This window comes from Dipteris shenzhenensis, chromosome 33, assembly GCF_047967505.1.
Source record: "Dipteris shenzhenensis isolate YYH24624 ecotype China chromosome 33, Dip_SZ_1.0, whole genome shotgun sequence".
Classification (NCBI taxonomy): Eukaryota; Viridiplantae; Streptophyta; class Polypodiopsida; order Gleicheniales; family Dipteridaceae; genus Dipteris; species Dipteris shenzhenensis.
In genome coordinates, this window is record NC_141628.1 from 36,683,212 (window position 1) to 36,702,044 (window position 18,833).

The following is an 18,833-nucleotide window of genomic DNA, read 5'->3' on the forward strand; positions in this document are numbered from 1 at the left end:
CAAGAAAGTTGGCCTTGCTTTGTTCCTTCACCACATCCTTTGGCACTATCTCTAGCATTTGCACCCAAAACGAATCATTGAATTAGCCAATCTTTCTATAGCTGTATCAAAAGTAGCTTAAGTGGATAGCTTTTTTGATGACATCAATGGCAATAATCTGGACATGGGATCTGGACATGGGATAAGAAAAAAACACTCACCACTGTGAAGCATGAGGTGAATATGTTCTCTCAACAAAAGAATGTCCAAAGCCTTTGCTGCACTCAATGGCTATACCTAAACGTATACATAGCAAATTGCTTACATCTGCTTCTAGAGGTTGAGAGAGCTTCTCTAAGTAGGAGGAGTTGTTTTGAGAAGCTTTAAGAAGCAAAACATAGTGCAAGGTGCTTCTAATTTGCTCTGAATGATGGCAATTTTGCTAGGAACTAATAAGCAATGTAAATAGGATTGTGATCAATCCAATATGCTTTGGTTGTTCCAAAGTAACTAGCTTGTTGCCATGGGAGCATTTGCCCAAAGATGGTCAAGCTGAGGTGCATAAATTGTTGTTGGTGTTTTATTCACTAAATACGGTTTATTTTGCTCCATAAGCTTTGCTAATTGCTCTTGCTTTAAACCTTTGGCAAGCATTTCAATGTTTAAATCTCCTAGAAAAAGCGTTGCGTAATCAATCGGCTTTTGGTCTAGTATTTATGTCAAGTGCTGCAAGAAGATGCCAAGAGCACCATGCCTCAATTTGATACATTACTATTACAAACATTGATTGCCTTGGATTTAGCTGAAAATGTATTGCAACATTTCAAGGCCAATTGTTGTGATTGTTCTACTCGAAGTCCATGAAAGCTAGTGCTTAGACAAGAGCGATGTGCCCATCTTATCGAATGTTGTGATTGCAGCAAATCTCTTTGTATTGATGTAGTTTGAGGGGTTTGGTGTCCTGGTTTCATTAAGGCAAAGCAAATCCAATGCTTGGAGATCGTAATCTCTGTGTTTACGTCTAATAATGCAACTGTAGAGAGCATACATTCAATGACTACATGATGATATGTGTTTGAGCCCCTTTCTACAAGCATGGCACGTCAACTTCTCCAGGTGACATAGGAACGAGGTTATCCATTTCAGTTGCCACGATTAGATCTACATGAAAATTCATATTGTTCAATGGCTTCAAGCTTCAACAGATTATTTTGTTGCTAGAAAACCCACCTATCGTGCAAAGGAGGCAACTGGTACAAGTCACATGCTATTATTACATCTAATTCTCTAAATGAATGACATGGACATGTTTGATAGCACGCAATCATCTGTTGGTGAAACTGAATGTCTTTTTTCCAATAAGCAAAATTTATCTAAAATAATGGTTTGGACATCTACGTAATGTTTTGTGAGCTTGTCTAATCTATCAACCACATTAATTCAGGCATGCTAATGTAATTTTTGGGTATGGCTAAGGTAGAATGAAGGTAGTACCATTGATATTGTATGCAGTTTTCCTTGTGTATGCCATTTTAAAAATTTTAATCTTTAATGGATCAAAGTTGATGTTCTTGTTGTATAGACGCATTAGATATTGAACGAGAGTGTGTATAATTGTTGTCTTGCTAGTTCCAACCCACAAGTAAGAAACATGTAGATTAGTTGTCCTAGATTGTTTTATTTTTTCCAAATTATATCATCAAATATATGCCTTTGCTTAGCATTTAGCATTTCTATTTGTGAGTAGTGTTCACTCAATGAGCAGCTCTTTTATTGGTTACAAAAGCTAGAAAGTCCCAGCCATGTTTTCTTCTTGGTCTTTTCTTGTTGGGGGAATGAAATGTCTATTGGATGACCCTCTCAGCAATTGTGGTATGCAACGTCTATTATGTTAGATGGGTCCATCAATATAGCACTATGAAATGCCTCAGCCTTGACATTGTTATATGAATCTGCATCCATTTCATCAACTTTTTGCTCAATTTTTTGCCAAGCTTTAGCATTTTGGTCATTTGAACTTATGCAAAATTTGCCTTTTTTGCACACTTGAAAACTTTAATCCAGATTCCTAAGGTAGGATAATTGCCAATGTCTCGGTTGCTTGTTTCAAGCACTCCTCCATTTTTAAAAATGGAATATAAAGCATTAGTTGTTCTTTTTCCAGGTCACCACGCTGATCAAAGTGCAAGAATTGGATTGCTTGTGGTTTCCTCTTTTTCATGTTATACTCAGATACAAACTCAGCAAGGGATATCAAGTTGAGAGTCTCTAGCCATTGCATGTAACGGTAGCTCTTGAAGCACATAATATCAGCTGACTCATCCAGTAGCATTTGCAATATCTTATTAGGCTTCAATACTACTATGCGTTGTTGTATGGGTGATGTATTTATAAACTATGTTGTCTTGGAGGCATGGTGCAATAGTAGTGAAAGTATTGTGTAAATTTCTTATTGTGCTAATATTTGTTGTAAGTTTAGAATTACAGCCCTCATCTTTCTTGTGCGAGCAATTGCATCATTGTTTTCATTTGCAGGGTTTCTTAATTATGTCATGGAACGTCTTTGTAATTGTATTATCCACGTTTGTGAGATATGATGAACAGGTATGCAAATGTAGCATATGTCTAAGATGGATTGAGAATCAATGTTTGCATGCCAAAATGGTTCCAATGATTTAGCAAATGGATTTTTCCAAGCATGGGTTGGTTTTCTTTTCAAGAATAGTGTCTATCATCTTAGGTTTGCTCACAAACATTCAATGTATTTGTCCTTGCTAAGTTGTAGCCTTGCTAAGAATTTTTGCAAGTTCTATGTTTTGGACTTGAAGTCGGGCCATTTAGCTCTCTATCTACATTTGTTAAGCTAGTTTTAGGTTTTTTAATCTTTACTTGTAGAGGTTCTAAAATAGTCAATTCATCGATTAGAGGCAAAGCAAAATAAAATATGCATATCGCTTTTTGCTTTTTCTTACATGTGCGGGTATGTTTATGATGATATGCTAGTTGCAATGGCTCGGGAAGTAGTGTGCTACCAAAAGAAATATATTCATCAATGAAATTTGTTATTGCTTTGTTTGTTTCTATGCCAAACACAGGAGCTCCTTCAATCCATAGCAAAGCATGGTCATATTCACTCCCATGGCTTTGAAATTCAGTTGCAAAGTAGTAGTCCTTCACTTGTTCAAACAATATTTTATCTGCTTTTAAGAGCCTCCTTATCCCTTTTATTATGGTTGTAATATCATGCACAAGTTTTGGGATTGTCATGGACTAGTTGTATCACTACGAAAGTGTCCATACAAGGACTCCGCCGAGGTTTGTGTAGTTCTTTCAATGCATCAAGAAAGGCTGCCCAAAGACTCTTTTCACTTGTGGATGTCATAAAGGAACTAATTTATGGACCATTGCAAATAGCTTTGTCCATTGATGTTGCATTTAATGTGGAGACGTTCTAACACTTTCAAGTTCTTGATAACCAATATCTAATTTTAAGAGTAAACATAAATTTGGTATACTCTTAACATATTTGGTGGCTATGGGTCTGCCATTTAGTTGTGCTTTCCATATTCAAATCCATAATGAGCTAGCAATGAAATGTATCACCACCTTTATTACCATGAAAAACGGTTCTGGATATGCAATCAAATCGATGATTTCTATGTAAAATTTTGCAAGTCTAAGCATTTTTTTGGTAGCTAAGCATATTTAGTGTAAGTTCATGCCTTGGTTGTCCAAAGAAGAGCATTGGATATTTTAGCTCTTCAAAGTATTTATCTCTATATATACACTCATTGGTTTTTAATTTTCATTCGGAGCCATTGCAATAACAGCTAAAGTAGCATAAAAAATCTCATTTCCATCAACATCTCCATAGACCAATGTGTCTATAAAGGGGTACTTGCTATCTTTTTGCTTCTCTAAGCTTGCATATTTTTCACTTGGCTGGAAATGTGACCCTTCTTTATCTTGCTGGGTTTTCATCCAAAGCTAGAAATGTGGAAGCCATAATCATGAAATTGAGCTGTGGTCATGCTTGTATAATGGTGCTTCAATGGGCGATGTGTGCTTTCATCACTAAATTTAGTCAAGCATTACCAATTGTTGCTTTTATTATGTGTTCTATTACGTTGTAGTTTAATGAATGTCCTTAGCTTGCCCAAATTGATTTTTTGATCATCCCAATGGTTGAATAGTTGTGTTTTTTAATAGTTTATTTATGTTCTCAGCATACTACTAGCTCATTGAGCAAGTTTCAAACTAGCCCGCCGGCTAAACCATCCACCACTGGTTAAACTAGGCCGACTGGTTGAAACAATCATGTTTTTAAATAGTTTGATTTATGTTCGTAGTGTGCCACCAGCCCATAAGTTGGGTTCAAAACCCATCCCAATGGACAAAACGTTTTCTAATATTAGTTTAATTTATGTTCTTAGGTGCCACTACCCCATGGTTGATGATGTTTGTAGCAACGTATTTCTATAATTTAAATTATGTTATTTATGTTTAATTATAGTATAGCTAAGAAATATTACCTTCCAATCAGTCAAAGGATATTTGAGCACGATAAGCCCTGGTACCTCAAGAAACTCAAAGAGACAATGATGGAAATGTGTGTTTTCCAAAACACATATGGAATTTGACCTAGCATGGCAATCTTTGAATAACTTGATATGCAATCAAGCTCAAGCATTGCTTCAGGGAGGTACATTGCTATAGGTGGATTCATGCTACAGCATCATATCGTGGACATAGATGCCCATAGATGAAGCCATTCTAGAGCATTGCATCATGGAGATAGATGCCCATGTCTCATAGATTAATGCTCAGTTTGCAACCACTTGGATCCATGTCATGCAAGGGAGGCAAGATCTGGTAGCCTAAGGGTTGGGAGCAATTCAATCAACACGTCTATCCAAATGAAATCAAGAAATATAACCTTGTTTTGTTTAAAATATAAGAGATTTTGGAAAGCAAAACAACCTTGTTTTGTTTAAAAGGAGGAGATTAGAAAATGTTCATGTTGAAGAATCAAACACACTCAACTGAGGAAGATTTTAGATCACTTTGTTAAATCCATTCCACAATATGGGCATCATAATGTCATGCCTAGCTAGCAAGACAAGTGATTTAGGGTGTGCCTTGCTAGCTGTCTCCATGGCACAATTATCTATGTGCTTAAAAAGCACCAAAATAAGTGATAAAAAAGTTCCAAAAAAGTTCTAAAAAAGCACCAAAATGATATTAAATAACACAAAATTGAAAAAGTGCTCAAAAAAGATTTAAAATAATCCTAAATCCTATTGAATCACTTAACTTGTATATCCATTGTGCTAGTTGCAATTTGTCCTATACCACTTATATTTTACAATTACCACAAAGGTTGTAGTTGACCCTAAAACATCTTGCATAAAGGGAAATTATGTTCTCATTAAATAGCTTGTATAAGGATAATTGTTTTCTCTAGCAGGCAATTGTTCTCATTGCTAAACATACAAGAAATTTGGTAGAATGGTCTTGGAAATGGATGATGGCTTAATGTTGTTAAACCATCAGAATGGCTTAGCCTTGGGCTTCTTCCTCCCTTAATTAGGGGGTTGCCTCTTCCCTTCATCAGGGCATAGGTGGCATGGGTGCCAGCATTGCATCTTCCCTCCATCAAAACTCATGCTCTTTCTTATTGTGGCCAATGCACATGTAGCTACTACTTTCTTTGGATAGATAGCTACTTGGTAGGCACAGTTGTTGTCTCCATGATATAGGACATGGTGGTGCCAAGAAGGAGGATTAGGAGTAGTTCTCTTTTACTTTTGGATTTTTTGGACCTAAGTTCTTCAATATGTGTGATAGATTTTTCTTTTGGCATCTCCCCATTCGTCTCACTAGGGTAGAAATATATGATTTGTAATTTTAGATCTCGACTTTTTAATATAAACCCACAATTGTTTAAAAAAAAGTGTGTGTGGTGTATAAAATTTAGTGCACGAGACAAAGTGTGAAAAAAAGGCAACAAAAACCACCTCCCTCTTTGAGAGGGTATAGGCACATGACCCTTGGTGTGGTATAACCTAGCTCTGATGACTTTTAAGTGTGCGGCCCAATGACTACCCCATGAGCCAGGTCTTGATGTGGGGCTAACCATTGGATCTTATTTAAAAATTACATGAGACAAACTGCGTGGAAACAAAATGATAAAAGCAAGAGATTCTAGGGACTATTAACCCTTGGAGTGGTCCCATCTAGCTCCGATGCCCTGTAAGCACAAGAGCCTATAGGCTATGCCATGGCTTTAGCTAATGATAGGAGCTTACTTGAAAATATTAAAAGTGTAGCAAATTAAATTTTCCAAAAATGAGAATATTATTTTAGATTTTCAAAGTTCAAATCAAAACAAAATTAGGAAATAAATTTAATGTAAATTTATATTATATTATATTTTTAAACATAAATAAGAATTATGAAATAATTCCATAACCTTTTAATTTTAATTGAAAAGAATAAGAAATAACTACATAAATCTCCATTTATGTTTAAATTTAAAATAACCTCTAATTAAATTGAAACTTTTAAATTCTAAATCATTATTTTAATTTTTTATCTACTGTCTGAGACACTACCAGCCCAGTCAGCATCTGTGTATCCATGTACCTGTAATGCACACCCAGCTTCATAAAACAATCCATAATGCAATGTGGACTTCACATACCGCAGTATGCGCCTAGCCGCATCCAAATGTGGCTTCCTCGGTGCCTGCATAAACTGACTCACCAGCCCCACAGCATAGCTCAAATCTGGTCTGGTTATAGTCATGTAAATCAAGCTACCTACTATGCGCCTGTACATAGTAATATCTTCAAGAAGCTCACCTGACTCTGCATTGAGCTTCACATTCTGCTCCAATGGAACAGAGATAGGCTTACAGCTTGTCATCCCATATTTGGACAGCATGTCCAAACCGTATTGCCTTTGCAACAGCCATATCCCACTCGGGGATCTAATAACCTCAATGCCCAAGAAGTAACGCAACTCTCCCAAATCCTTCATCTCAAATTTTTGCTTCAATAGCGCTTCACTTCATTAATGTCTGCATCACTATCACCTGTAATAATCAAGTCATCAACATAGATGACTATAAGCACAATCCCTCTGTTTGTCCTTTTCACATAAAGTGAAAAATCTGAGTTGGAAATCTGAAATCCAATAGTGACAAGATATTGCCCTATCTTGTCTGACCATGCCCTCGGCGCCTGTTTTAAGCCATACAAGGCTTTGCGCAACCTGCATACAAAATTGGGGTGTGCATTATCCTCATAACCTTCTGGCTGCATCATATAAACCTCTTCCTGCAAATCACCATGCAAGAAGGCATTTTTCACATCCATCTGATGCAAAGACCATCCCTTTGCAGCAGCCATAGCAATTACTGCTCTCACGGTTGCCATCCTTGCAACTGGGTTGAAAGTTTCCTCATAGTCAATTCCATATGTCTGTGCAAAACCTTTGGCAACCAATCTTGCCTTGTACCTGCTAACAGACCCATCAGCATTGTGCTTTACTTTGTAAACCCACTTGCAGCCAATAGCCTTCTTATCATGAGGCAAAGGCATCAAATTCCAAGTGTGGTTTGCATCCAAGGCAGCCATCTCTTCATCCATAGCTGCTTCCCAATTTTTATGCCCTGCTGCATCCTCAAAACATGTGGGCTCTGGCTCCTCTAGAACCTTGACCATATAAGCATAGTGATGTGCTGTATACCCATCATATCTCAGCCTATCAACTGGATACCTAATACGAGTGGACCTCCGTACAACTAGATCAGTTGCAGGCGTCTTTAAATCATGCCTGCTTTTCCTTGCACCAGGTGTAACAACAGAAGGAATCCCAAGTTCCTCATCAAGGCTCATTTCAGAGCCGCTTGACTCTCCATCAACATGAGAGCTACCAGCAGACACATCAAATACTGGAGCATGGTCCACTTTTTCTTTTCCCTTATGTGATACCTGCACAACACTATCAGGACTGCCATGTGACGATTCACTAGATCTCAATCTCCCTGTCCATGCATTAGATCCACTAGTAGAGGACTCTCTGGGTCCACTCAAGGCTTGAGATTGCTGCTCTGCATTTATTGCAGCATTCCCATTTCTAACACCTGCATCTCCTACCATAACAGTTGGTGCATACCAGCTGCTCATTTCATCAAAAACAACATCTCTGCTCACTTGCATTTTGCGGGTGGAAGGGTTATAACAGCGATACCCTTTCTGGTGTTGAGCATATCCAATGAAGATGCATTTTTCTGCCTTTGGATCCAGCTTTGTTCTCTTCTCATCAGGAACATGAACATAAGCTATGCAACCAAATACCTTCAAGTGAGAAATATCTGGTTTTTAGCCTGTATACATTTCTTCAGGCGTCATGCCATGGACAGCTGCAGTGGGGGTTCTGTTCATAATATAAACAGCAGTTGCTACTGCTTCAGCCCAAAAATAATCAGGCATGTTTTTCTCATTTAGGATCGCCCGTCCTACTTCTGCAATATGCCTGTTCTTCCTTTCTGCAACCCCATTCTGCTGAGGGGTAGACCTGCATGAGTACTTCCTTTGAATTCCCTGTTCTTTCAGATATTCACAAAATTCTTCTGAAAAGTACTCTCCCCCTCCATCAGATCTCAGCACTTTAATATGCACACCTTTCTCTTTTTCAACCATGGCCTTAAAAGCCTTGAAATGGCTGAACACTTCACTTTTGTGCTTCATAAAATAAATCCACACCTTCCTAGTGTAGTCATCAATAAACGTCACATAATAATGGCATCCACCAATAGAAGCAGTTTTGGTTGTCCAAACATCTGAATGGATCACTTCCAAAGGTCTTCTGCTCACCTTAGCATTTTTGGGAAATGCATGTCTGGCCTGCTTACCCATTTGGCATGCTTCACATACCTTTTGCATTCCCTCAACTCTGAATTTAGGCAAACCTGCAACAATGTTTTTCGTTTGCATAGATTTCAGCCTTTGTATATTCACGTGCCCAATGCGCTTGTGCCATATCTCAATATCTGCAATGACACCTCTCCCATGCGCAAACATAGCAGCTTTCACCTCAGGCATATCAACATCCAAGGTGAACATTCTTCCATTTTTGTTGCCTTTCGCAACCAAGCGGCATTTATTTTTCAAGTCCTCAACAAAGCATCCATCAGGATTAAATCTAACCTGCAGACCTTGCTCAACCATCTGGCCAACTGAAACCAGGTTCTTAGTGATTTTTGGAACATGAAGTACATCTGCCAAGTACTTCGTTTTGCCATCCTGCATAGCCAATGGCACTTTACCAACCTGCGTAATTGGGTGCGCAGTATCATCACCTGTTTCAACATAACCTGGCTTATCCAAATTTCTAACATCATGAAACCACTCACCATGACTGGTCATGTGGTTAGAGGCACCTGAATCAACATACCAAACATCATTGCAAGCTGCAGCATCTCCTGACATGGAGTTAACCATATGCTGCATCACAAAAAGGTGCTCATTTCTGTCGTCACCATGCCCACTTGATGATGCATAGTTGCTTTGCTGCAACTTCCCACTTTTGATGTCATTCTGCTTTTTATAGCATGTATTCTCCTTGTGTCCAGGCTTTCCACAATAATAGCATTCTGTGCTGCTATTTACTTGCTGGTTCCTTTGCCATGAACCACGGCCTCTTTGGCTCCCCCTGCCTCTAGAACTACCACGTCCTCCTCCATAGGACTGGTTTTCCTGTTGTTGCTGTTGGTTCTGATTTCCTGCACGGCCACCAAAACGGCCTCTTCCTCTACCTCTGCCTCTACCTATATTCGAGTAGAAAGCAGTCTCTTGAGAAGTTGAGGTGGCTGAACCACCATTCCTTTGCTCTTCACTCAGCAAGAGAGCAACGCCGGCAGCAGGCACAATGATAAATTAGGGATTGATCCATGCACTGGCAGCTTGGTGTAAAGAAGAGTTGAGTCTTTGGGTAGTTTTCGACTATAACAGTGGAGTGGTGATTCTTAATGCTTTCAACTTCTTTTGCTATGCAAATGATGAAGATTACAATATCTTGAAGCTTTTATGTGCACTTTCTATTGTGAGAAGGGTGATTCTAGAATGCATGTATACACAATGTTTTCATGGTGCTGGTTGGTCACTTATTTTTGAAGATTTTGTTGAGGATCACATTGTGGAGGGTTTTCAACAAGTGGTTATGCATAATCAGTTGGTCTTGGTATACTAAGGCTCTGTGGGATCTTGTTCGGATCTTGTTTGGGATATTATTTGGATCTTGGTGTGTCCTTTTTGTGTTTCATCATGGTGAAGATTCCAGTGTTTTGAGGGACCCAAGGGGAAGACCCAGAGTCTTATCTTCGGGATTTTGTTCGAGGATGCCGGCTTTCTGGATGGTCCATGAAGGATCGAGCGGAGATTTTGCCTGATTTTCTTGAAGGTGTAGCCTTGAGTTGGCATGAGACCTTGCCGGACTCTACCAAGGAGGACCGGGACCAAGTGGTGGCAGCAATGAAGCAAAGATTTGGGGCAGTGGAGTCGCCAAATGCTTTGATGTTGCAGTTGGACCGGTTCTGTCAAGGAGAGGGTGAGTTGGTCTGCATTGGCAATCCGATATGAAACTTTATGGACAAAGTATGAAAGGGCAGCTTTGCGAGCTGTGGCATCTGGGTCATCGGCCCCTCAAAGTCTCTCAAGGATGGAGCACTTAAAGATGAGCAAATTTGTTATGGCTTTGGAGCCTCGTCTTCGCTCAAAAGTAATGAGTAAAGATCCAACAACATACGTGGAGTGCTTCGCATTGCAACCAAGAAAGAAGCTTCTCTAAATATCGAATCCTCTTTTGTGTCTTCAATAGCTTCAACTTCTAAGGTGGAGATAATGGGCGCTCTTCAGGTACCAAAGTCCTCTGAGTTAGATCATAATATCTCCCAATTGATGGCAGAGTTTGCTGATTTGAAATTGCATTTGGTTAATGCACGACAACCTAGAGCACCAAAGAGTGAAGATAGGCCTCGAGATAGGAGTGGGGTCACTTGCTATGAATGTAATGAAAAAGGTCACTATCACCTCGAGTGTCCTAGATTGAGAAAGAAAGAAGAAAAACAAGTATCCTTGTTAGAAGCTTCTTCAGGGTATGAGGAAAAAGAGGTAATGATGGCTAAACGGGGGCGTGGTAAAGCAAAAGAAGAAGAAGAAAGCAAGAAAGAAGTAGATGAGGAACATCAGGAAGAGAAACACCGTAGTAAGAAAAAGAAGGCATCTAGAAGGAGAGTTAGCCAGAAAGTGCCATTCCTATTGTTCAAAAGGTAGATATAGATGTTGGTGATGATGTACCTATGGTTGATGTGATCATTGATGGTCAAGTGATTTCTAATGTGTACATTGATGGAGGTGCATCGATTAATGTCATGAGTGAGAAGACCATGATAGATGCTGATTTAAAATACTCTAGTACTACCTCTCCTTATCGCATCAAATTGGCTGACAACACTAGGGTTAAGACCTTGGGAGTTGTGAAGAATCTAGAAGTGGATGTATGTGGAATTTCTGTGCCGACTACTTTTCAGGTGATCCCTACCAAGCCAGATGCACATGCCTATCCATTGATTTTGGGAAGGCCTTGGCTACGCAAGGTGAAGGCTGTTCAAAAGTGGGATACTGGAGAATTGATTTTGCAGGGAAATGATAAGAAGGTGCGCTACAACATCAGAAGCCGCAAAAAGGAAGTTGTCAAGGAGGAGTCTTCAACATCAGAGAGTTCAAGCTCTGACTTAACCGATGAAGAAGAAGAGACAGGGTGTAGCTCCGAGGAGTCCAACTCAGAGGGTGAGGTGGAAGGAGTGGCCTTTGGTCTTTGTCTTGGTGCTGATCGGGATGAGTCAGGAAGGAACAAGGTGGTGGTGCAGGAAGATCCTGTAGAGACACTTCATGTGGAGGATGTCGAGCACACTAAACGATGCCAATGCAATGAAGAGCTTCTTTTGGTGATTCTCTATCAGGTAGTGAGAAGCTCCAGTACTTGGATATGCTAGATGATTTTCCATGTCTCTTTGCAACAAGCTATTCACAGGTTCGACCAGTCTCTCTTGTGGAGCACAAGATTGAGTTGTAGCTAGAAAGCAAGCCAGTTGTGCAACGCTTAAGGCGATTGGGGGTGATCCAAGCTGAGGCACTAAAGAAAGAGGTAACACAACTACTTGAGGTGGGATTCATCTTTCCTGTTGATGATTCAGAATGGATATCTCCTATAGTTGTCACACCAAAGAAAGGAAATAAGTGGCGAGTTTGTGTGGACTTTCGTCCTTTGAATGCATGCACTAAGAGGGATCATTTTCCTTTGCCATTTCAAGATGAAATACTAGACCAAGTAGCAAGGCATGAGATGTATTCTGTATGTGATGGGTATTCTGGGTACTTTCAAATTCGTATTCGGGAGGAAGATCAAAAGAAAACATCATTTGTCACACCTTGGGGAGTTTTTGCTTACAGAGTGATGCCTTTTGGGTTAACCAATGCACCAGCTACATTTCAAAGGTTCATGAGTCGTCCTGGAGCCTTACTTGGGAAAGTTCATAAGGGTGTTTTTGGATGATTTTTGCATTTATTCTCGGCGCATAGATCACATGGAGAAGTTAAAGATGGCCTTAGCTAGGATTGATGAAGCAAAAGGGTGTCTAAATCCTAGCAAGTGTCATTTGGCTCAAACAAAAGTAGTCTTGTTGGGGCATATTGTGTCTCAAGAAGGCCTACAAATGGATCCTGACAAGGTTCAAGCAATCATGGCATTGCCAAGTCCTGAGAGTGTCACTGGTGTTCGCAGAATTCTAGGAAAGAGCAAGTATTATCAACGCTTTTGTGATGATTTCACAGAGATAGTGCATCCCATGAACTTGTTGACAAGAAAAGGAGTTTCTTTCCAATGGGGTGTGGAGCAACAAGAGTCTTTCCAGCTACTTAAGGAGGCCATGAGTAAGGGCCCAATATTGAAGCCCCCTGATTGGTCTCAAGACTTTTATGTAAATCCAAGTGTATCTTTGCATTCAGTTGGTGTTGTATTGCTACAAAAAGGAGAGGCAGGTAGAATGCAACCCATCTATTATGCCAGCCGATAGCTTATAGATGTGGAAACAAGGTATGAAGAAATGGAGCAGCAAGCTCTCTCTTTGGTGTTTTCTGTCAAAAAGTTTCGCTCCTATTTATTACCTCGACCATTTTTCTTCCTTACCTCTCAGTCTGTATTAGCATATCTAGTTCACAAGCCTAATCCTGGGGGGAGATTTGCAAAATGGTTGTCAGAGCTTCAAGAGTTCTCTTTCTCTTTTGTCACTGAAAATACCACTAGGTCCACTATGGCAGATTTGCTCACAGGGCGGGAGGATCTAGGAGAAGAAAAGAAATGTAAGGAGAACATTAAAGATGAAAGGGATACACCACCAACAGCTTTTGTTTTGTATTTTGATGGGGCTTTTAGTCCTTCATGCCAACAAGGAGCCGGGGGGATAGTCTTGATGAATCCTGAAGGTCAAGAGGTATGGGCAAGAGGACAAGAGCTTCCAGGTATCACAACTAACAATGCAGCTGAGTATAATGCTTTGATTCTTGGTTTGGAGGGTTGTCTTCAAAGTCAAGTTAAAGAATTGGAAGTAAGAGGAGATTCTCAGCTTATTATAAAGCAAATGCAAGGGCATTACCAGACAAGAAGTCCTCATTTGAAGGAGCTTAATCAAAAGGCTATGGCACTATGTAGTCAGTTTGATTTTTGCAAGTTTGTTCATATAAACAGAAAACAAAATCAAAAGGCAGATGAGTTAGCTACTAAAGCCATTGTAGTACAAGACCGGGGGGTGGTTTCTTTGGTAGACACTGGATGGCCAGAACTGCAAGATGTTCAGAAATATGTGGAAGAAGGCATGTTTCCTCAAGGGTTAACTCCACAACAGAAGCAGAGATTAGTAAGGAAGGCTTGTCCCTATACTATTGTTGATGACATTCTTTATAAATTGGGAAAAGATAAGGTGCTCCGTCAGGTGGTCCATCCCATGGAGACTAGGAGAATCCTAGAAATGTGTCATGAATGCTCTGGTCATTTTGCTTCAGCAAGCACAGCTAGGAGAATTCTTAATGCAGGATACTTTTGGCCACGCCTCCATAAGGATGTATATGAATGGTGTCGAAGTTGTAAAGTATGCCAAAAGTTTGGAAGGCGACAGTTGATTCCTGGGCCCTTGAAGCCTATTCCAGCATATGGACCATTTGAGAGGTGGGGGTTGGACTTTGTGGGACCACTCCCTCGCTCATCTCAGGGCAAGCATTATTTATTGGTGGCCACAGATTATGCGACTCGATGGGCAGAGGCCAAGGCCACAGTTAATAGCAAGGCAAGCACAGTTGCAAAATTTCTCTTTGATCAAATTTGTTCACGCTTTGGTTGTCCTTTGGAAATTCTCACTGATGGAGGAACCTCTTTTAGAAATGAACTAATTGAAGATGTGGTGCATAAGCTAAAGATAAATCATAGCATGTCCACGCCATACTATCCTCAATGTAATGGCTTGGTTGAGAAAACAAATGGATTGTTATGCAATTTAATGGGAAAGCTTGTTGACACCAAGAAAAGGCATTGGGATAGGCACTTGGCAGAAGTTTTATGGGCTTACAAAACCACACACAAGCTAGCTATTGGGTGTACACCATTCCAACTAGTGTATGGAATAGAAGCCATTTTACCCATCGAATTGGAGATACATAGTCTTCGCACAGCTGTTGCAAGAATAGAAGGACAGGAGGATGCCTATGCTCAACGTTTGGTACAGCTAGAAGCCTTGGATGAATGCAGATTACAAGCCTTACAAAACTTGGAATCTTCTCAAAGAAGGCGCAAGGCCCGTTTTGACACCAAATTATGCAAGACGAAAGATATTGCAGAAGGAGATTTGGTAATGAGATTTGATAGCCGTCTGGACAAGCGGCTAGACAAAAAGTTTATCGGCCGATGGGAGGGACCATATCGAGTCAAAAAGAAGTTCACGAATGGAACCTTTCAGCTTGAGGATGTTGATGGCATGGTGATACCCGGACGCACCAATGAGTATCGCCTTAAATTCTTCTATGCTCGACCACCTTGAGGGCCAGTAGACCCTCTCTGTACTAGAGAGGATCTGCTGGGGGGGGGAAGATGTGACGCCAAAAATTGATATTTTTAACTTGGCATTGATATTGTTTTTCTCTATGTTTGATAAGAGTTTGAGTATCAAGTGATAGCCTAGCGGCGCTCACTTATTTCTATTTTCTATGATATTGTATGGGATTGAGAGGATGAGTGGAATGGCTCATTGTAAATACCATAGGTATGAATTATAAATACCTTGGTATGGGGTGAGAGTTATTTGTGTATGGGATATTATGAGTTTTTTAGAAGATAGAAAGAGTGAGTCATATAAAGAGGTGGGCTCATGTCCATGTGTTCCAATAATATAAGAGAGGCCACATGCCAAGCGTGTGGAAGGCATGTGGAGGAGTGTGAAGTCAAGAGGAATCCTTCTAAAACTCCTATGTGGAATAAGGAGGATGTGGACATGTGGAAAAGAGAGGGTCCCTATGGGCTCCATGTGGGGAGACTCTTGACTTTCTCAATATTTTAAGAGTCTTGAGCATCTTTTGATGGGACACATGGCAAGAGTAGCCAAAAAGGACATGGATGGTGACATACGTGCTTATGTGATTGATGGGGAAAGGAATCTACAGGCAGCAATTGTAAATGGGTGAAGGAGGGTAACAAAATCTCTATAAAAGGAGCCCTCCTCTCCCTTGTTCATCACAATCTCTTCCACCCTTGGGCCTTATGTTGCTGTAGTTCTAGTCTCCCCAAGCCTCTTCCATGAACCTTCTCTTCCTCTTGTAGATATTCTCTTATGTAGACTCTTGAGTCCTTCTCTCTCTAGTGTAGGGGAGGGGGTGGGTGTGGTGGGTGTGCTGATGTTCCGGGGCTGGTCCTTGCCTCTTCCTCGACTGTGTCCATGAGGTTGCGGATGTCCTCGTATTTGGATTTATATCTGTGGTAGCCAAACCTGTAATGATCACATCGAGATTTGAGAGCAGCATTTTTAGCTTGCAGCCCATGGAAGTTGTCCTGCAACTTGGAATGTGAAGCTTGGAGATGGTCCTCCTCCTCGAGAATCTGCTTCATCTGACTCCGCACCACCTCCACCTGTTGATCCACAGTATGCTTATCCTCAGCCAGTGAGGTGTATCTGTCCTGTAGGGCTACAAGCTCCCTCTGGATCTGAGCCTGTTGGGCTGAATGATTGTCCTCCAAAACTTTCTTGTTGATTGTCCACTCTCCCTCCTTTGCTACAAGACATTGTTGAAATTCGTCCTGTTGAGTTTTCCACGCAGCCTCCCTTGCCTGTAGAGTTGCTCCCCACTCCGCTTCTTTCACCTGCAATGTTGTATCCCATTCTTTATGCATGCTGGCTACCTGCTTCTCATGTTCCAAGCGGAGGTGTTGCTTCTGTGACAGAAGCTTGCAAACTTGACCCGTAGTATTAAAGAGGGAGGCACCCATCTGAACAAAGCTGTCATCTATAATGCGCTGAGCCATATGAAGAGATCTTTTAACCCATGCATACCTGTCCCGATAGGTCATTCGGTCAGCCATGTCAATGAGTTCACCATATTCCTCGAAGGCTGCTTTCATCCCCTCTTGCTCTGGGTCCTCGAGAGCTGCCACTGGAGCCAGTGTGTCGATGTCTAGGTAACAGCTTGGAGCTTGGGATACTTTCTTGATGGAAGCGATTGTCTCTTGCAAGGGAAGTGTGAAAATTTGGTCCAGGTCCTCCTCCTCCATGCAAAAAGGAGACCGCTTCCGCTTTAATGCATACAGCAGCTGTTTGTGTTTCTGGCTCTGTTCCTCTATCTGGGCCTCATGGGTGAATAGATCTCCTGAGGAGGATGTGAAGTAGGTATTCAACATATCATTTTGAGGAAGTGGAGGACAATCCGCTTGAAAAGGTATCTTACCCCCAGCAAAAATAACCTCGCCAGGTCGAGTTTCCAGTAAGTCATGTTCAGCAGCCTCCATACTTGGTTCAGGGGTCAGCCGTCGAGACACCCGGGGTGGTGTCTTCGCATCACCAGTGGCTCCCAAAGTAAGATTCAAGTTCAATAACCTGTGTCGCTCTGATGCCTCTCCATCAAGATGTTCCAAGGCAGAGGTGCCTGCTACTGTAACTTCTGTCGAGGGATCCCCCTAAGTTGGGGGGCCAATGTGCATATCTTTGCAGCCTACTGACCCTGATGAGATGATCGGAGGGGGAATGGTCAGGACTGCGGGGGAGGTAAGTGGTAATGTCATGCCATGGTGGGTGAGACCTAAGGAGGGCAGGGAAGTGACCAGGAGAACATCATCAAGGAAATCAAAATCTGCCTCGAAGGGGATGGATGGAGAGGCGATGAGCAACGGATGGCAAAGCTCCAGAGGCTGGCCCAAGAGGGGATGGCTCAGAAACCTGTGCCACAAATGTGGGTGGAGCAAGAGTGGGTATGGAGACTGGAGAGGAAGAGAGGACAGAGGCTGATGCAGCAGAGGCCGAGGATGCTGGGGCCGCACTAAGGGCCAGTGGAGCTGATCTCAGGTGGGGGATCATAGGAGCGGAGGATGGGCGGTGAGGAGAAGATGAAGTATGTGAAGGTGGAGGAAAGAGTGCAGGCATTGTAGCCCGCCACTGGTGTAAGAGGTAGGTGAGGTGAGGTCCACAAGTACAGGTGTGTGTGCTTCTGCGTGTGCGATTTCGAACAGTGGCCCAGAATGTTGAATAAAAGAGGGATGCAAAATCATACTGAGTGATGGTGAAGAGAGCATTGAGAGCAGGATGGATACCTTTCGTGATGTAGTAATGCCCGGGTGCTGAATAGAAGCGAGTGAAGAAGTAGCATGTGATCACTGCTTCTCTGCTTCCACCTTCCAAAACCTTTTTGCAATCATATCCCCTCCTCTTGGGTTTGCACTGTGAAAGGAATGAAAGGAGATGCGGTGAATCGTCGGAAGGAGGCTGAATAGGGAGAGCAGGGAGCCCCATGTACTGTGAGACCAAATTGGGTGTGAGAAGCTGCCTGGAGCCCATGAACTCAAAAGTGTCTGTGACAGAGTCATAAGATATGATGAATCCTGTACACAATTCCACATCCACAGGAGGGAAGATGACCTTGTCGAACTCAGTTAGACCCAGGGTCTAGATCTCAGAAGATGTCAATACTGAGGATAGTTTGAGGTTTGGATCAAGAAGAGGTTTAAACATAACCCGAATGTGGGAGAGAGGAGGGGTGGTTATCGAAGGGCTCTGTATCTCTGTTGGCCCACCCGACCCTTTTGAATGTGGTCTTCATGCAGAGGGGGTGTAATCTGAGCCCCCATGGTCGAAAGAAGAGGCACTAGAGCTCTGAGAGTGGAAAAGAGCCCCCTGCTGCTATCTTGATTATGGTGGCTCTCCATCTGAGATGATAGTGATGTCCGGACCAAGATGGGGATGCATCACTGATGAAGACGGCCCTGTTGATGATGAAGTCAGCCCTACCGATGAAATTGGCCCTACCGATGAAATTGGCCTTGGTGATGAAGTTAGCTCTACTGATGAAGTTGGCCTTGCTGATGGAGTCGGCCCAGCTATAGAGGTTGTAGGCATGGGTGAGGTCATGTGCACTGCAGAGGCTACCTGAGACTTCATGGCGGTATAGAAAGGGATGAAGAGCTTATCTCGAGGCAACTGTGGCTTATACTTGGACTTCTTCTCGAGCATGAAGAAGAAACAAGAGGTGAAGTAGGAGCTA